The 21,545-nt window shown below is 39.1% G+C and overlaps 1 protein-coding gene across 1 annotated transcript in view; it reads left to right on the top strand.

Annotated features, from left to right (window-relative positions):
- Positions 1-21,545, top strand: part of fstl4 (follistatin-like 4) — a 223,803-nt gene that overhangs the window by 100,472 nt on the left and 101,786 nt on the right. The window lies entirely within an intron of this gene.

The raw sequence follows: 21,545 nt of genomic DNA, 5'->3' as shown, positions 1-21,545 counted from the left end.
GATAGGCCAGCTGCACTCAATCCTAATAACCCATTTAGATTGTAATTGCCAAAAGCCATAAAACAGGTTTTCCTTGAGGATGTCATTTTTTTTTTTTTTTTTTTCCACCATGTGAAAAATGACATCCTCTCCGCCAAGTAGCTAATGCCATAAAAGATGATAATACCTTTTAATAGAGAGGCAGTGCCACCCATTGACTGATTGTTTTTGAGACATAACTATCCAAGTTGATATGTGTATATTATTTTTTCCCTGGATATTACTTCACAACAGAAACATTTTGAAACCTGGGACAGTATGAGCTCATTTGTTAAATATTTCTTTCCTTTTCGACAGAACTGAGATTTTTTCAAAACATTGTTAAACAGCATGTGATTATGTTGAATGGTAAAGCAGGACATAGTCTGGTCTCTAAGAGAAGTGAGTAGTTTTCACCAGAGTCTAATACAAACAGAAAATGAGGGAACAGTAAAATGCAAAGACACAGTCACACATGTGGCATTGTGCAAGCAGTTTATTAGCTTGCAATTTATGAAAGGTCGTTTAAGACCACAACCAATCACTCTGCTAATTTGTGAAATTAGCATGGCATAGATGGATCTTTTCTCTCCCTTCTGTATGGTGAACACTAGGTTTCAAGTCAACCAACTCTTGACCTGGCTTTGATTGCAATCTCTTCCTTCTAAAACCATTTTAAAAAGAACTAATGCAGTTGATCAACCACTTTCATCTTCCTGATGAGTTTGAAGAGACATCTGTTTTCATTGGGTCGTGTAAGGTACTCAGCAGGGGGGTTCTTTAATTCTTTAATGCATCCTGCCCTGCTATGACCACTTCATTAGGGATGAGTGTTGTACTGGTGATACATCGTTGTGATGATTTTGACCATGCACTCTCAATGCATTTCCATCTGCCAGATGGAAAGTAGAATGGAGTCTCTCCAGGGTCATAGCCTCAGTGAGGATAGAACACTGATCCATCCATCTATTCATCTGGCCACCCATCCATAAAACCTATTACTCCCAACCTTTTTGCCTTATAACCCATTAAAACAGTGTCTACTTGCAACCCCTAGTCACAGGTGTCATATGTCCACTGAGAGTGATAGGAGTGATATTTGCAGAAGTATGTTTTCGTGTTTCTATGCTGTTAATCATCTCAGATTTCATTTGTGACCCCTTGTGAGGATTCCTGACCCCAGAGTTGGAAATCATTGGATTGAACCAGCCAGCAAATTGTTGATTGCCATATTTCAGTGATTACAGTGATCTTGAGATTGAGAATTCCTTTGTATTTTCCATCCTCCATCCCTCCCCTTAAGCCATTCGTCATCTCTCCGTGTTTGCCATGTGTCCCACTTTGAGACCCTTCTGATTTCTCTTTATCATCCCGACCCGTTCGAGGGCAGCCGCAGTTATTGCATTAGCCATCAAAGCTGCCCCCCTCGTCTTTCTCTCTCCGCCCTCTCCGCAGCCCATGGCTGCACTCTGCCTCTGCCGTCCATCTTATTGCTCACTAACCCTCTGCCCCCTTCTGTGACTGAGGCCATTAACTCGGTCACGCAAACACACGGCTCTCATAAGGAGGATCAACTTTGGGGTGAGCTACAGCCCTATAGCTTTAGTTTTGTACACAGAGGCTGGATAGGGTCACAGCAAGATGCTTTTGAAGGTGGCAACTATGTCAACTTTTGTTTTTTTTTGGTTTTTTTTCATTTTTCTTGGAGTGGTGCAGTGTCTTTTTTTGTTTCACACTCTCTTCTTTGCCAATACTTTTTAGGATTTAAATGACTAAAATATTTTCTGTGCTTTTATAGACATGTCAGACTTTTGCTGTGTGGTCTTATTCTGTCAAAACTGAAGTAACTGTGATGTGAGAGCTGCTATAAAATACACTTTTTTTCACGCAATGTCACAAAAGTAGGCTGCAATCCCACTATTTCTCTGTTTGGTGAAATGAAGAAGAAATAAAGTGTCTGGTGGCATTTATAGAATCCAGAAACCTAAGTCAACATTGGAGTTAACTTTAACTTAAAACCAGTACTTTTTTAGAAATAATCAAAGTATTTTTTTTATCTTGATTGTGGTGCAGAGGCCTTATTTTGTCTTGTTTGAAGACCTTTGTTTCTAGAAAAATTCTTGAAACCACTTCATTTATATTTTATACACAAGTACTTAGAAACACTGAAGTGTGCTTCTTGTTCACCTTTTGTATCTGTGGTGTAAAATGAAACAATCATATTCATGTGTACTTACTGTGTGATCAGAACATGACTGGCATGAGTTGAGTGAACTCCTCAATTAATGTAAAATTACCCTTTATTAGTTCTGCTACACCCTATTAAACGACACCATTCAGCTCTACATCACAATGACATGTTTTATAAAAATGCTCACTTTTTAACTCAACTGTTTCAGCAGGGTGTAAAGTTGTCCAAGTCACATAACGTACCATTGGACCAGAAGTTGTCATCCATCTCTCTGTTAGGTTAATAAGGATTAATGCCTGCTTAGGCTACCAGGTGTGACATTTCCACTCACACACACCGACACACACAAACACACACCTAATACCCTCCAGGCATCCCCTGACAGCCTTTTATTTGTTACACTGGGCTTATTAACGAACAGTCCAACTAATCCCATCTTTCTTTTGGTGTTTTTTTTCCTCCCAACACCTTTCTCCTCATTTTCTCCCGTCAACAGTCACATGGGTTTTACCGCATTAAGTTGATTTCCTCCCCACAGATTCATTATGGTAGAAGCGTTTGCTGTATGAAATGGATGCCCTGTCCCAGATAGAGATGTCCCCTGGCCCAGCTCTGGTCTCCTGCCTCATAAACATCAGTCTCCCCTCTGAAAACTGAAAGCTCTCTTTGGCCACTGGTGTCTCCCGCTGCTTTGGTAGTGGGACACCGTCAAGGATACTGCACCAAAAGTATGCTGCTTTCCTGTCAGCCACTGATAAGGCAACAGCTGACATTTTGAATCAGGCTACACCCGGTGTGATGTTTAGGCATGATGAAGAGTAGAATCATGCTTTTCTGAAGCCTCTCCTAACATTGAATACATTAGTAATTAATGGCGTGTGGTACTGTTTTAGTTTTATAAGCCAAAAAAAAATTTGACAAATGTTTGGGTTTGACAGAATACAAAACAGTCCCACACTACAGACAAGCAAAGAAAATTCTGTTTCATGTGTTGTATTTATCACACTATAGTGCGCCAGAGATATCTTTCCCTGGCGTTACTTAGCGAAAATAATATATATATTTTTTTTTTAATTAAATGTTTTTATTTTTTACTTTAATAAAAATAACACATATATACGCAATGATGTACAGCCAGTGAACACGGCGTAACATCAATAGCACCCCACCCACAAAACCAAACAAAATAAGATTAAAACAAAAAAGACCCTCCCTAGGACCTGGGGAACAGTTAATATAGACATATTTGTTGGTCAAGGATGATGGATTGGATTTTGGTCAAATAAGAGACAACAGTCAACAAGAGATTGCGAAAAATACAGAAACACAGTAGACCTGACATGAATCTACTGATGGTTGGGATTCCTTGAGGCCAGCTTAATGTGAAAATAAATTAGTGAAGCTGCTTCACTTGTTGGCAGTGGTAATGGCTGTACTATGTCAAATCTGGGCACACTTCTTTATTGGAGCCCTAAAGGTAATACGATTTTTTGTAGTAGTCTAGATATAAAGGCCTTGACCCTGAGCCGACAGCTGGCTGTCATTGAGCGTCTGTAGCTGACCATCGCCTGTGGCTTCTGTGGTACATCCAGCAACATTGGCTGTTGTCGGTCCTCAGTGTTAGTGTTTGTGAGAGAGAGCAGTCTGACTGACTGTAAATCAGTGAGTTCTCCTATTTGTATCTACTTATAGCTCCGGATCTGTTTTCTTGTCCTGTTAAGCCAGAGCATATTAAAATAGTGTCAGTTGCAAGTCAAATGCAGTTTTGAGTGATGTTTGAATGATGTTTTTTTTATTTGTATTACAAATACAGACCACTGACTAAGTATTTTCTGTTATTTTGTTTGTCTTACGTTTAAATATAATTCATTCAGGATCTGTAACCTTGATAAATGTCCAAATGCACATCATGCAGCAAAATATTTTGTTGCATCTTGATGTGTTTGGCTGATGTACCTTTTTCCACAGTTGTGGTATCTTAATTACCAGAACCTTTTAGAAATTCTAAAAAAAAAAGATACTTGGGAATCATGTCTGCTTTATTAATCTTCACATGAAGAATAGTTGGTTGGTGTCACAGATAAGTTACATTTTTGTATCACTTTTCACAAATTCGGCATCCTTCTCTGACCAATACAGCAGATTTTGAAGGGTTTATTGCCTGGACACGTTTCATAGACATCTGCATTTGTTAGTGTTTTATATAATGGAAATTGCAGAAGCTTTTATTTTATCTTATTCTGATCCACATTCATAATCCAGTCACTTTCTTCTCTAGTCTTCTGGCACACTCTGCTTATTGTTCTTTTATTCTTCGCCTCACTAACATAGATTGCCTACTCATCCTTACTCATCCTTTTCTTCGTCTATGCACACATACAAAACACACAAGCACAACAAATTACACACACAGAAGTACACTCACTCACACAAATGAAGACACACCACTTCTGTCATGACAAAAACAAAATAATCTCTTCTGAAAGAGAATGTTTACTCATGCCTAAGAGATTTTGACATGCTTGTCAGAACATTGGCATTGGCTATCACTTTGCCTTTTCAGTGATGAGCTGCACCCCGCCGCACCACAATGGGCCTCGTGGATTAGCTTTTGACGCATGTTGCCCAGCCTGGCACGCACGGCTTTATTGATAATTGAAATGTGAGATAGGAGTGAATAAATTGAAAGTGCACTGCCATTTGGAATTCAATTTCTTTGTTTCTCTTCCTGTGTCTCTTACATGTGCACACATGTGCTCCCTGTTTCTCTCTGCTGTTGAAGTAATTAACAGATCCCTAATGTTGACTGTGTTCGAGAGAAGCCATTGTGGCGTTCTGTCTCGTCTGTTGTTGAGCTAACAGGTGGTACTGCATAAATTTTGGAGCTGTTCATCTACACGGTCTGCTTTTATTACTGTTCATAACACCAATTTTTAAAAGCTGTTGGCAAATGCTTCTGAAACACTGAGAAATTAGAGGGTGACAAATTCATTTGGTCCATCCCCTTCATTTCACGATTCTTTCATCAGTTTAATGGCTGCATAAAACGAAAATACATATGGCTGCCAGTGCTTCTGGACCCAACTTTGAAAACTTTGCTTATCGGACGTGTTTTTGTCAAAGCTGGGATCCAATTACTCACAAGTGAGATTATTAACGTCTCTCCATGCATTAGCATTTTAGACGGCAATCAAGAAATGCATTTACTGTTTGCCAGGCTTGGTAGTAAACTGCCTTTTATACAAGAGAGAAACACATTGCTCTTTCTCTGCTTCCATGCAGATCTGTCTTCCCCCTGCAACCCCCCTCCCCCTCCATAGTCCACTTTTCTCTCCTCTGTATTTCACCCTCATTTCTCTCACTATGCCCCCAATATAGTGCAGACGGGGATTTGAGTGACTCTGTCAAGCTTCTCTCTGCATTCCCCAGTCTGTGTTAAATTGGTTCAGAGCTTAAGTAGAGTGTGAGCCTGGAAAAATAAAAAAATAAAAATATAAGCATCACCTCAAGGCAAAGTGACCCTGGGTAGAAAAAAAAAGAAAATCATACACACTATATGTCCCTGACAAGCGCGCGCGCACACACACACACACACACACACACACACACACACACACACACACACACACACACACACACACACACACACACACACACACACACACACACACACACACATATTCACACATACACAGGCTCTGTGTATAAAACGTACTCAAGGCTGTGTTAACTCCTAATCCATCACAACGTCTTCTTTCTTCTTTCTTTGCTGTCACAATTTTTAATTTCTACAATTGTTAAATTTGCATTTCCAATATGTTGCTTTATATACAGTGTATGTTGCATTATGAATATAACTACTTGGGGCCCCAACTAAAAACACAGTACAATGCAGTTATGTCATATTATGTTATTATCCTGGCTTATATCTACTCTGCAGTTCAAAGTGCTTCTTTGATCACAGTTAAAACATGTGTGTAATGCAAACACTGCTAATCTGATGTAGTTAATGTGATTATGCCAATGCAGAAGAAATACACTGATAGATTTGGTCTGACTGTGGCCTGGCTCCCCAATTGTCAGCAGATGAACTACAGTTACAAAAGCAGAAATGAGAGCTTGATGTGCATCACGTCTTACATTACAGTTGTTTTTGGCTAACCATTAATAGCTTTTAAATAATACCTATATACAAAATATATACAAAAACGATCTAAAGAATTATCCACAAAATTATAATTTTGGAAAAGTGCAAGAAATACTTTAATTCTCCTCTGAATTGGACTTTTTACAGAACCGCTTTTAGCAAAGAGAGCCCATGAGAATCGTGATAATACTAAGAATACCGTATAATCAGCACATCAATTTCATAATCACAACTATCTCAAAGATAAGACATCAGCAAGCTATTTTTGCACTTAGTAATCATTATCTGCTTTGGTTTGCAGTAACTGAAATTCATTTGGCACTTAATGCTCACTGTCAGTCATTTGCTTTTATGCCTTTGTGCTTGGGTATAGGGTATCATCAAATTAAATGATACTCAATCACTCTCATAAAGTTTGTCTAAGCAGGTGACATTATTCATGTTTCCTAGCTCAACTCACAGTCACTTTTCTCTTTTCTCTCTGCCTCTTACTTTCCTCCTGATTTTGCTTGTAATAGATAATTGAACAGTCCCTCCACTGTCCTGTGTAATATGAGCTGTCAGATTATATATTTCCACTCTGCCAGCTCAACAGTTTGACCAGAGGGCAAAGAACAGGCCCAGATTGACAACTAGCGCAGCTCAATGTGCTGTAGAAACTGATTTGCCAACTCTCTAGCTGACTGAATGATCAACTGAATGACTGCCCAGCTTCACACATAGCCCTCTATTTGACCAAGGCACTTGAGATACTTACACTCTCTAAATACCACTCTCAACAGAAAATGTGAAGTTCCAAAATGTGGGTATAAGGAACCCTCAAAATAAAATCTGCACATATTGAGTGTTGATTTCCAAGGTCTCCTGGAAACCTCACACTAAAGTGCCACTAAATTACATCTTTAGCCATCGTAGCAAATTCTGAAAATCACTTTGTGATATGATAAATTTGGCATTTATTTGTTTGAGGGCTTTTTTGAGTAAACTCTGTCTGAAAGTTGCCAATGTCACCATGTTCCCGACTGCTGGTTTCATTCAGATTTATTTAGTGGTAGTTCATATGAAATGGCTCTAAACAGTGTCTGTTTCGACTTGACAAAGGTCACTCCTTATGTAAATGTGTGATTTAATGGCTAACAGCATAAAGAGACTATTTATAATAAGAGAGGCTTTATTTGGCTTTTGCTGTGACTAATAAACAGTGGTCCTGAATTGCTGACATGTTGTTTCTGTATATGAACTATTTAGCTCGTTTTTACAGCAACTGTGAAAAAATGTACACACACTGAATAGAACAGCAGGGTAGCAATCACATTATCACATTACGTTCTCTTTTTCAAGGAGCAAGCATTTTCTTTTTTTCACATGTTTCATGGTCACTTCATACCATCACACCAAGGCAAGAAGCTACTGTAGCTCTAATATATTGAGTGACACAGTGCCCTTGGTGCTTATTATTAGCAAGTACAGCATCTCAGTACCACAGAGCTTATTTGCATCATCGAGTCACTATTCAACCATAAGTCGCTGACTACGGAGAGTGCTATAATTCTAAGACCCAAAGGGAGTAACGACCCCAACAGCTGCCTCAGGGAAGTTATCAGTCCGTGTTATTGTTTTCAAGCTCATCCCACATGATTTCCTCAGAGAATAGGAGCAGTATGGATGGATGCTGCTGACCTTTTTGTTTTAGCGCCTATGTTACAGGTGTCACTGATGCTAACAGGGACCAGTAGCTTTCTCTCGAGGTTAGGCGCCATCTGGTCACAGTGCCAATGCTGTTCCTATGCCTGCTGGAACGATTCACAGTGATGCTGCCAATTCAGCTACTGTTATTTACAATTTACTCTTTAATTAGATTGTTTGTACCTGAGGGCTGAGTTTTATTTTCTCCCGTTGTTACAGTATTTCATTGAGAGTACTAATGCCAAGTGAATTGTTTGTGAATTTTGAGTTTTTTTTATTTATTTCTCTGGGAAACGTTTTTTTACCTCCACTGAGGGGAAAAAAATTAGAAATTTTCTTTTTAACTAAACCTGGAAGTGGTAAATTGCTAATTCTTGAACATACACAATACTATTTAGAGCACCAGTGATTTCAGTGACCTTCATTACTCATGTACTAATGCGGAAGCTTATTTTTTCTTTACGCATAAACTTGTTAATAGTATCAATATGGTTTCTATTTGTGTGACACTTCTAAATTTGCAGTTTAATTACTGTCGGCAGCTACAGTACAGTGGTATAAAAACTTTTTCACATTTGAGCAAAATTATTTGCTGTAAGAATGTGTTAATTGCTCAGTATCGTTACCTGACAGTATTTAAAGGGGAGGGATTTTCTTTGAGTTTGCTTATGTTGTATGACTAGAACCGTCTCCTTGTCGGGTTTATTCTTGTATCTTATAACTTTTAGGAGATGTGATAGGATGTCATCACATCAGTTTTTCCTATCAGATATTTTGTTTTATATCTAAAAGCTGTGATGTTGACAGCAAGATCACGTGAAGATTAAACCTTTTAAACATTGATAGTTGAAACAAATCTCTTTAGTAGGGTTTAGGGTTAGCTTCTTTTACGTGATGTGGAAAGTAACATTTAAAATACGGTACACTCTCCCTATTCAGCAGCCAAATTACCATTTAAAGTAGTTACTGCTGGGTGAATTGTATATTAAATGCGAATATATTATTACCACTTTCTTTTGATGCCTCACAGCTATGGTGTTTCCACATGCAGGGAACACTCCACTTATATAAACATAAAATATAAATAAAACACACACTCATTCAATTTCTCAGAGCTCACCAAATCCCCACAATTCCTCCCAGCTCTCTGTTAATGTTTTGAAACTCAACACAGTTCACGGTTGAGTATCTTTTTTGCATCAACAATAGCAGCCCTTCAGTCACAGTGTAAGAGACAGAGACAATTTATCATCCAGTTCGAATCAATTATGGAAACCAAAAGAATACATTTGTGAATAAAATAATACTACTTGGACTGCATAAAGTGGTGGTGGATTAAAAACATGTAATTCTGTTGAGAGGGCCTGCTTGTGACTTGTTTTACTTTGCGGCTGTAATTACATTCACCCAGTATAGTCAAAGTCTTGTGCATTCTTTATGTAGCATTAGACTTTTAGTTTGTGGTGAACTCAAGTGTGATCCTTGGCTTCGCTCATTATCATGCAACACAGTTGCATTATGCACTGCATGGTGATGTGTGATTTTTTCGGTGATGGATACTATTTCATATGAATTAGTCACTGCACTTCAAATGAATTACTTACAACTAGGTGGAAGGCGAAGCTTGCTTATTACTCATGATACTAATGCCGCAATTTGTTTGCTTCTCTACTTTCGCTGTTCACTCATCTGCATTCATTCTCTACATTTTAAGCATTTGTTTGAGCAAATGATTAGAGGCGCTGTGTCTTACTAAAGGCCATTTTATAGAACATTTGTATGCTCAAGTGGTCAAACCTGTGACCTTACTGTGACAAATGAGTCTTTAATCACTAAATGACTATTGCTGTTCCACACAATTCACGGCAAAGCTATTTGTTTGCAGCAGACCCTTAGTTTCGACTTAACACATATCCACATGCTCATCCGCGTGCGTGTGAGTGTAATTAATAGCTAAATTGCTAATTGGCATCATTACCATTTCTTGAAAATGTGGCATACTTCTAATTCAAGAAGGCAGCCAGTTGTAATCCCCAGTTTTAATGAGGAATGCTTGTAGTGTTCACACACCATGTCAAGGAAACTTCTCTGTTGCCCTTGACTCAGGAATATCTTTCTCAAAACCGCACTGCATGTTTGCACAGGTGCTGCTGCACTTACTTAATTTAATTTAAATTCTTGACACAATTTAAAGCACGATTGTTTTGTTGACATATGATTGTAATTAAAAGTCAGAAAGTGACTTTTTCCATTCAATCCTGTTAACATTTTGTTATTTCTGTCTCAGTCGTCTGTGGTGTCTGATTTTTTGGGTGACAGTTGTCTTGCCCAGTCATTTCTTCCACTATAACCTATGCTTCTGTGTGCATGCATCTCCTTTAGTGTGTTATTAATGATCCAGTCTTGGAATCGGTGCCATTTCAATTTAATTAAAGTAGCCCCAAATTAAAAAATTGTATGAGTGCTTTAAAATCTGAACACCATATTAGACTTCAGCCTTAAATCTTCAATCTAGATAAGAAAAATTCTGAATTAAAAAAGAAAATGACAAAAATCAAAAACAAGGAAGGAGGGATCTCCTCTCCAGGATAAACAGACATGCATTCACTGCTCGATTCTGTGCTGCACTGTACATACCAGACTAAATTAGTCTTCAGTTGCGGAATTACATTATACAGAAACAGTTTCAATGTGTCTGGTATATATGGAGCACAGAGCTCTGGTTTTCTTTGATGATAATAACTTGGTAAAAGTAGATTTTTATTGCAAAATTGTCGTTTTACTGAATATTTTCCAAGAAACAGCATCATTTGGCAGCTTCACAGAAGATCTCTTCAAATCAGAAAATATCATGATCACCTCTGAGAAACTGAAAGTTTAGTTCAATCTTTCAGCAGAGCTAGAAAACTACAGAGCACATCTTGAACCCCACAATACTGGAACAATACTGTCTAATAGTTTTTCTTCATCCCATTCTTTTGCTCTTTTTTCCCCCCATTGCTCGTTGTTTCTTCAGACAATGAAAGCAACTCCCCTGGCAGATGATAACAGCAACACTTATGGGACAGTAAAACTCTGAACTGAACTGAACTCTACGGGAACACTCACATATTTTAATGGTCCTGTTATCTGGTTAGATGTAGCCATACCCATCCTGGCCAGAGCTGGTGTCTGCAACCTTATCTGTGTGAGACACATGATGTTGTGCTTCTCTGTGTCTTTCTTACACTCAGTGTGTAAGCGCAGCTTCACAGGCAGAGAAGATGATAATTGAAATCCTGAGTGGCAGGTCACTTTCATAATAAACAAACACTGCATACTTTAGCCTCAGTAATTGCTTTTGAAGAGCAGCTACAGTGCTAGTCTGGGAAAAATGCAGCACACACACCTGCAAAACCGCAAAGACACACTAAACACACATGGAAAAAAAACCCACAAACACAGCTCTTTCCTGCAGGGTCATTTGCCATGGAACACTGCACTAGTGGTTGGCCTGGGAGCTTCAATGACAGGGCAAATACACTCTTCCCCCTCTGACTGACACATACACACAGAACATAGCTAGAACCTTGCTCTCCAAGCCATTCAGTCAGTCACACACACACACACACAACACACACACACACACACACACACACACACACACACGCTGGAGTCTAGGCCCCAGAACTGACTGAGTAACTTCCATCACTGCCTTCTTTTCTAGTGCAAACGGAGCAATGGAGCAACCATCCCTGCAGCTACACCCGTGTCTCTCTCAGCCTCTTCACTCATGTGTCCCTGGAGCCTCAACCTAGCTCGTTCCTCTCCTTTCCCCCTGCTCCTCTCCTTTATCCTCCTCTCTTCCCCACTCCTCCCTCCTTCTGTCCTCACTAGTTATTCACTCATCCACTTCACTCTCCATCCCTGAGGCCCCATCCTGCTCGTCCATGTTCTCTTTTCTCTTCTTCTCTCCTCTCTTCCCAACCATCCTGTCTCAGCTCTTCCTCTCTCAGTGCTCTTTGTTTCATTAGACAGAGGTTAACCTTGCTGGGCAGTGTCTTGGATCACAAATTAGCTAACAGTCTAACTTGAACAGTTAAGTAAGAACTCTGATCAAATGGCAAAAACTTGTTTTTGCATTTATTTATTCCTGGCCTGTCTTCCTGTGTCTTTTTAATCAGGATTCAGTCGAAGATTACTTATTCAGAAAAACTGAATTTCTCCTTACATCCATTGAGAATGTTTCTGCCTTCAGAGCAGCTCTGCCTCCGAGAAATGTTTGTACTACTAAAACTCAAAACTCTGCCTTAAGGAATCTCTCTTCCTTTGATTTTCTTTCTCCTGTGCATTCAGTCTCTCCTGTAGGTCTCTACCTCTGTCATCCCTTTACTCACTCTTTACTCTTATCCCGCAGTGTTTCAAGCTCTGTACTTTCATGCTTACAGTGCTTTTCTCTTCCTTTTTCCTCTTCTTTCGTAACTTTATTGTTCTCTTTCCCTCACCTTCCCTTTTTCTTTTCCTGACACCCTGAAGGCGAGCTCTCTGTAGTCAGTCAGTGCATTGAGTGCTCCCTCTTTCCCCCATGCACCAACCCAGCTTAATATGACTGTCCGTCTGTTACATCCCAGTCCGTCATCCAGCGAGCCTGCAATAATCTGTCTAACACAAAGAGACACTTTCTGTCTCCTGAGCTTTGTGACAGTGATTCAGGCCACTGCGTTGTTCCCCCAAATGGTTCACAGCTGCAGAGAAGAGTACTGACATTAACCTCAAATATCTCTTTCACTCATGTATTAAGTTATTATACTGAATGTGAATATGCCTGTAAACCTGCGGAACAGCCATTCTAGAGCTCAAAGGCAATAGAAAACTTTTACTCTTCAGAGGTTTCCAACCTGCGGGCTGCTGACTGGAACTGGGCCTCAAAAGCATTTGCTACTGGGCTGTGAGGAAACTACACGATGCTTATAAATTTGTACTGAACTTTTTACCTAGGATTTTTTTCACTGAAATGTTTCCAGGTAGTGGGTAGGGTATTGTTTACTCTCGTTTCTGTCCCTCAGTCCTTCTGAGCTGAGCAGCTAATGTATTCAGTAATTGCCTTTGGCCTGGAGTAATTAGGGGCCAGTTTGCTATAGTGCAAGCTACTAATGTTAGCTTTAGTCTCCTCAAGTGTATTGTTCCTGTCAGTGATGTTACTGACGCCTCGTTAAACCAGTACTGGCGCTTTTGGTGTCGCTGTTGAGTTTTGTGATGCAACTGCATGTTTGCAACTGGTAATACAATATCAAGCAGCGTCAGTGACACTCTAGACTCACAGTTGGTTTCTTCCGTTGTCTTCATTGTTATTGGTTTCAATTCTTTCAGGAAGGGGATTACTCGTAGTTGGTATGTGATTGGCGAATGTAGCTAGCTAGCAAGAGACGTCATTTAAACAAACCCCCACCACAAATTGCATAAGTTTGGATTAAATCAGTGGTTGTGTGTTAATATAGCTGTGTGTCTGACTGCTGTTTCTGTTTTCTCATAATATGTTAACATGTGAACATTTACTCTCTACACTCCGCCATTTAGATTGAAGCTGCATTGTGCATTTTTTTTTCTCAGCTGCATCGATTGTGTTAGGGCTGCATTTCTCAGTACGATTTTTTTTTTTTTTTCAGAAGACTGTAATCCAACCTGTGCTGCACACAGTATTTACTCCTTATCTTGGAAGCAGTCAGTAGGGGAGCTGTGCCTCTGACAGCACAAGATACTTAATTACTCAAACAGGTGCTTGCCACTGAGGCAGGATTGATGCTTCAAGAGCACTCAATTAATTGAAACCTATTATTAATAACAGGGTGTGAATCATCCCTTAGATCTTCTCTGATTTAATTTAGCAACACACAAGGATCAGCCATGTTAATTAGAGATTTACAAGAAGGAAGGGGCATCAGAAATAAATGTGAGCATCTTGTATAATTAATTTATCACATATTCTCCGAACGAAGACTCTGTATGCGTTTACTCACTTCCTGGTCCATGGCTGAGGCTGAAATGAGCAATTCATATCACATTATCAGGTAATATATTTCATGGCTCTCTTGAGAGAGCACACACATAATAGACATGGCTAGACATTAACAGGTATGAAGTAAAATTAGGTGATGATGTCCTCTGTCCTGAAGTTAATTACATGTTAGCACTGACCTTGTGTGGAATGGGTTAATCCAAACTGATATGCACACACAGGAACCTACAGCCAGCAGAGACGGACTTGCATACACATCTACATATCAACGCTTGCATATGCTTGCACAAATACACATTTTTCTAATGCGATTACCTCGGCAGACATTTATAGACCCAGTGTGTCTAAAAGCAAGAGCAGTGCACCATTCCATATATTTGTGTTTAATTCCAATTAAACCTGGGCTGTGGACAAACTAATTTTCTAAAGCAATTACTCTGGAAGGAGATAAAATACAGAAGCAACCTTTGAACAAGACTTTACTGCCTGAAATCTCTAACCAAAATAAAGCCCAGATATACAAATCTCCTTCTAGGCCTAGCCACATGGCAGCAAGGTTGCAATAAACTGCTGCTGACATTTGTCAGATTTATGTGTGTGGGAAGTGCGGCTCTGCCTGACAGCCTGCAGTCAGTCTATCTTAAACTAAACAGATAATAGAGGTAAAGTAAGTGCTCTTCAGGCTGGATGGGTACCGAAAATAAGCAATGTTAAATCTGGTCTTAATTTCTTTTTTTCTCTTACAAAATGACAAAAAGTACCGAAAAGAGTACCGTTAAAGTACCAGACCGATAAGTCATATCGATGAAAGTAGTAATACCTTTGAAATCTTAATGATACCCATACCTGCTCATATCAGTAAATATTCAATGTGATACACGATGTTGTCCCAATGGCCCAGTGGACACATCTGTTCCTGGATAACTCAGACAGAAAGTATTCAGACCCTTTCACTTTTTGCACAATTTTTTTGTTTGATTTTTGATAAATTTGGAAAAAGTTTCACCTTGTGATTATGGGTTATTGAGTCTAGATAGATCAGCAAAAATGGCAATTTTATCCATTTAAAATGAAACATAATATACATAATAAAATGTGCAAAAAGTGAAGGTAACTATGCTGAGCAGTAGAGCTTTGTGTTGAAATCTTTGCAGCTTCTTCCAGTGGTCTCTTGGGATTCCTCCAACACTCCATGGACATTAATTTATTGGAGTCTACAGTGTTTATAATAATATTCAAAAGTTTCTTCCTGGATTTTTGTGATATGTTTGATTATTTGCATATTAAAAAAGGTACTACAGTTAAGGAGTAATTGCCAGTAATTACTAAGATATTTAGAAGCATCTATACTACTTTGAAACAAGACGAGATGAGTCAAAAAACTGCAAACTCTTTTTGTTTCAAAGTTCAGTCATAACTTTGGAAACAGCAGATGATGAAACAGCCTCATTTCAAGGTCACAGACACACACACACACACACACACACAAAACAAAATCAGTGAAAATTTTAAATCGTCCTCGAACAGTGTTCAAAAAGCTGTTTCATGAGAAGAGGCTCTGCCACCATTGCAGATTTAAAGACACCCTGATTTTTCACTGATTAAGACCTTGAAACTCCCCGAAAATTTCAATCTCCTAACCCCTCACTACCCCCGCAGAGGGCTTGCAGAGCCCCTTTAGCTCCATGTCTTTGATGAGCCAAGCCAAGAACATCCTAAAGCCCTGCCTTTGACTGCCGTTGGACCCCCTTCTGGAGAAGCCTGGCCTCATGGTGCGGCTCCCCCGCTGGTGTGAACCATAGATCTGCTGACTGGCAAATCCTGAGCTCTCAGCTCATAGGAAAAAAGTGGATATTAATGTAGACTTGAATGAAGTGTTGACTTAAATACATTTAACAGCACCTAATTTTTTCATAATTTCCCTTAGTCAGGGAGTGCCATAAGTCATCTTGATGACAGTTAAAACAACACAATTGACAATTTTGTGTGTGTGTGTGTGTGTGTGTGTGTGTGTGTGTGTGTGTGTGTGTGTGTGTGTGTGTGTGTGTGTGTGTGTGTGTGTGTGTGTGTGTGTGTGTGTGTGTGTGTGTGTGTGTGTTGTGTGTGTGTGTGTGTGTGTGGCGACTGTCCATATGCAGATCCAAACTGTGGACTACATAGGCTGCAATTGGAATCTGTCCTTTAGCCAGAAATGTGCCGTATTCAACCTAATTGAGATACAGATGTAGTTCAGGGGAAAGGCTTGCCTGAGAGGCAGTTGACTGACAGCTCTGTGACAAATGTATAACAAAGGATGGCATACATTTAAAGATTCCATAGCGAAGACAAAGTGACTTAACAGCCACCCAACTTTCAATTCACAATTCAAAATTCTCATATTATACTGGAACCATAATTGTTTATATATGTTTCACTTGAATGTGAAAATGGTCTAAGACTAAATGCTGTTACGGAACATCTATGGGGACTTCCTCACATTTTCTTACTCTGCCATTACCCTCCCTGAAGCCTCAATTATTGCAAAAGGCCAAGCTTGTCATTATGTAAGGAATGTTAATTTCCCCTCTGAAATGGCAAATTATTGTATGAAACATTTCATTTATAATGCCGATTTATCAAAGCCACAAGAGGACGATAGAAGGAATAGAAAAAAGAGCAAGAGAGTAAGTGTGCAGACCATTTAAGACACACCAAAGAAATCGGACCCGTTTCTCCAGTGTAGATCAAATAGATTGCATTTAAGCTCTGCAACGTAAGGACCTTCTAAAGGCACTCCAAATTAAAGATAGAAAAGAAAAAAAATTGTGGTGGGTGTAAGATAAATCAAGAATTGATCACATTAACTTGACTTTAAGCACTTTGCAGTGCGTAGTTCTCCACTTTGTGGTCTTAAATTAGGCCAACACTTGTATCGTCAGCCTAATCTTGTTCAGTCTATCCCTGCAGGAGTCCCGAGACACAGGGTTTATATTTAATTCAGCCTCTGTGCGGCCTGTCATTCAAGACCCCTGTGGAGGGTTTACCATGCGTATCAAATACAGAAGAAAAAAAATTGTGGTAAACACTGTCTACTTTTTGTAATCTTTTATATTTTTTATGGCACTGTCTCTGGGAAAACTCTTTGAAAACAATCTAAACATAGCACACAAAATCCAACATTTAAAATACTATTGATATACTATTTTCTCTCAAAAATGTTAGGGCCCTTGAGGCCCAGTTACCGCTCCATACAGAGAATAACCTCTCACCATCAGCCATTCTGGGCTACTCTATCCGTCTGTTCCCTCCCTGGGAAGGGGATTGAGGAGTCCCACTGCAAAGGGGGATGTGACCTACTCCTCAAAAGCCCTCAGCACCACATGTGGAGCCCCGCTTGACACAAGAAACCTATGTGAGGATAGTGACTTCAGGTCTCACAGCATGAAGGGACACTCTTTGGTGCCCAATGTCCAGACTGAATAATATGAAGTCTCTAGACGATTGTTATCTTGTTCATGACTTTTTCCTAAGGCCCCTTCTTTATTGTACTTTCTGAGCAGTCTTTCTTTACCTGAGGTTTCACCTCTATCTTTCTTTCTTTGATCAAACCATCTATCGATTCCTTATTTATCTGTCTGTTTGATTGCCTTAGATCTCCCTAATGATCTCTTTATGTCCTCCCACATCCTGTACAGACCATCTTCATTAAAAAGTATCCTTCCTTTGCAAATTTAGGTTTCTGCTTCAAATTAATCTTTAGTCTCGAACTCTACCACCAAGCTCTCTGAATGAGATGCAAGTTTAGAGGAGTCCATTGAGACAGCCCTGGTCATAAAACTAGAGTATTTCTTATGACATTCCTTTGATTTTTCATTACACTCATCTTTTTCATTGTGTTGTTAAAGGTGCACACAGTTTTACTGTTGCATAAATACACACAGCTGTCTGTCAAGTTTTATGAGGCCAAATATAAAAAGACCCTGAAGGTGTCTACAGTGTTTTCACTGTGTATGTTTTTTGTGCCTAATACTCTTAAATTGTTGTGAAATAGAAAACAGAAAAGCAACAGCAGAGTAAAGTATATGTGTGTTTTTATGTTATGTTTATTCCTGTTTGCTTACAACAAGATTGCAGCCTGATCCAACACTGAAAACATTGTAAAACTGCCTCATTGTCTTGCATAATCCAGCTCATACTCAAAGCAAGTCATACTAGATTTTAAATCAAAATGCACACACAATATCACACTCATTTGGAACGGTTTTTGAAGTGCAATATTTAGCCCAAAATAGCTTGTCCAAACGGTTTGCTTAATTTTTCTGTACCATGAAACAAAATCTCTTGAGGAAACAGGGAAACGTGGAAATCAGTGTGGCTGCTGACTGCAAGAAAATACCAAAAAAAACAAAACATGTTGAATGTTCACCCAGTGGAAAATTTTCCCTAATTGCTTTGCTGTGTAGGAAATGAATGGATTAGACTTGAATGCAGGCTAACTGTGGATTTAGTCCTGTCCTGTGCCGTAGTGTCTCTTCAGTGCTCGTTGGTGTGAATGCATACCTACCCAAACCTGTGTGTGTGTGTGTGTGTGTGTGTTTGTGTGTGTGTGTGTGTGTGCGCGTGCGTGCGGGTGCACATTGGTCTACATGTACAGTAGGCAAGGCAGTGCTGTGAGCTCATTACAGCAGCTGATGAATAGATTTCCGCTTGGGTGGAAGAGAAGGCAGTGGTGATTTCCGCCTGAGGACGTTCCTTCCCAAAGAGCAGGTGGGACTTCAGGACGCAGCCTCTCAGAGCTCTGAACTCTTCCCCAGGTAGCTGATGATGGCCTCCGACTAGGCAAACACTGTTCATCATGAAACACCCGCTGGCAAGCTGATAGAGTACTGGGACAATATTTGGAAAGTGTTCTTCTGGATAGTCTCTGCTTTGTATGTGTGTGCACGAGAGAGAATGCTTATTTCTGTATGCATGTTTTCCAAAGGGTTGTTGCTTTTTTCCAGATACTCTGTGTGTATGTTTGTGTACGTGTCTGTTTCCCAAAGGACTATTGTATGCGTTGGAGTGATTCGTGTTTCTGTTTGGCCAGCAGCCCATGGTCAGTGAAGGAGATACAGGAACAGTTTTATTTTCCCCTTTTTGAAATCAATGGCATTACAATTTTAAGATTTTGTTACACTGTATATACAGTATGAAGCAAAGACAAGATATAAGGACAGTATATAAAGTTTATATACATTGATGTGCTTTTTATATTGATCCAGCTGAACTACTCTGAGTCACAATTTATTAACCAGTTTGTGTGTTTTATAGCAGAAAGTAAACTACATAGTAATCTTTCTTCAGATTTAACTATATTCTTTTGCTTTATTTGGTTGTATTGTAAAGTCAGCCAACTAATTTCTGACAGTTGTTCTCATTGGTCAAGTCATGTCAAGTGTATTTGTGACTTAGAATTCTATATTTATCTTTGTATAATATAAAGCAATCAATAAGCAAGATGCAATTAGATACAATTATGGCTGGAAATGTTGAGGTATATTGTTTCCTGCGCATGCTTATGTAATTAGAGTCCCACACAAACAGGGTGAACTCTACAATTAAAAATGATAACTACTATGTAGAGATAATTATAGAATGTAAATACATTGATTGGCAATTGCTGAAATAGCAAAAGCAGGGTTTCATTTAATAAAAAATACTTAAGGATTATAATTTTTACAAACAAAACCATGGTTATTTTGTCAGCAGTTGAAACCTACAGCACAGACTCGGTTCAACAGACTGCATTTTAGCTAATTCTAGACAGAAGTTGCAAATGCCGGCACACCATATCACATTCACCCCATATCATTTTAAGGTCATGGGTTGAATTGTCTTGTTTTTAGTGGTGATTGCTTCTCCATTTTCATGCTCACAGTGAACAGTGGTTTTGTGTTTGTCCCGTTTTACCAATACAGTTTCATTTGATTTTGATAAGTGTTTTTATTGATAGTGAAGTGATACTATTTATTCAGACAAGGAGGAAGTAGCAACAAGACAAAGCTGTGGGAGGATTACATCTCTGGTCAGTTGAATATATATATATATATATATATATATATATATGAGAGAGAGAGAGAGAGAGAGAGTTTTTGAAGGATACTGTCTTAATATTCCTCCCAGTTTCTTTCCCCATCTCAATTCTGTGCTTTCAATGAACAAAGAATAGTGGTGGTGTTATAGGATAGTAGCTGGCTCTCCACATGATGAAAACACTGGGACTTGTCTTTGATGTTCTAAGCCTTTGTTTCTGTGTGGTTCAGGTGTGTGTAGGCGTGTTTTTGTGTGTTCACTTGGCCGTCTTGTCCTATTTCATTGTCATTGTGCCGGTTTTGCTTGATCACGTTGTTGTTCATTAATGAAAATGACTCACTTTTATATTAAAGATATTACTTTAAAGTTGAGTATGCACTCATCATCCTTCCAGCCTCACTTTCTACAGTTCTGATTTTCCAGAGTGTACCAATGTGACATTTGAAAGACTTTCATAATAATTACTGTTTGAGGAAAGTCATTATACAGTGACAGAGTACAAGGTTTAATGTTACTTGTACAGTCACATTTCTTCTGGAGTTTGATGTTTTAAAAGTGAAGCTACTTTTGCAAATGTATTCTTTTTTATCTAATGTTGGCTGAATTCAAAGAAGGATGACAGCTGTGACAAGTCAAATTCACTTTGTCTTTCTCAAAGTACACGCATTTGTTTGTCTTGCAGGGAACGACATATAAACCATCTGTATCACTGGCAAGACTCTGATTCCAAACGTAACCATAGTCCACCATGATGAACTAGTACAAGCTCTTTTCTGTAATGGCTGAAAAAGAAAAGCTGAATCTCATTTGACTGTGCTTTGAAATGTTGGCACTTCTTCTTAACTATAAGTTTGGCCTGAGTTCATGTTGTTATGCTTGCCTTTTTGTGCAGTGGATTTCTCACCTGTAGTTAGTTGGAGTTTATGGTGACTCAGTATAGTCATTTGGTTTCATCCAAGTTCACATGGCATTACTTTCACCTTCCTAAGTGAATCAAAATAAAAGAGTTACCATACAGTGTTCAAATCAGCCAATAAAATGTGCCCTTTAAGTCAGTCTGTAAAAGTAAATAGCCTTTCCTGCTAATGGTTATTGGTAATGTGTTGCCACCCTCTAATTTTAGGTCTGTCACCACTGGCAGCGTAGTCTTCCCATCAGTACAAAGGCCTGCTGTCACGCCACCCGGTCGCCAACGGTGAAGTGACCTTCTAATTCAAGGGAAACTGCAGGGTCACACCCTATACTCCACTGATGGCAGAAAACTTTTCAAAAAGCAGCTCACATTCCCATCAAACCCCTGAACTACACATTATCTCCTCTTCCCTTCAAACTCTATTTACTCTTAACAGATGAATTCCTTTACTTTGCACTTTTTTTGCTTCTTCATTAGTTCATCACTCTGTGATCACAGACTCAGGTTTTTGCATTTATGGTTGCTTGTACGACCTTTTTTC

The sequence above is a fragment of the Seriola aureovittata genome, chromosome 15, assembly GCF_021018895.1.
Source record: "Seriola aureovittata isolate HTS-2021-v1 ecotype China chromosome 15, ASM2101889v1, whole genome shotgun sequence".
Classification (NCBI taxonomy): domain Eukaryota; kingdom Metazoa; phylum Chordata; class Actinopteri; order Carangiformes; family Carangidae; genus Seriola; species Seriola aureovittata.
This window is presented reverse-complemented; position numbering and strand designations above follow the sequence as displayed.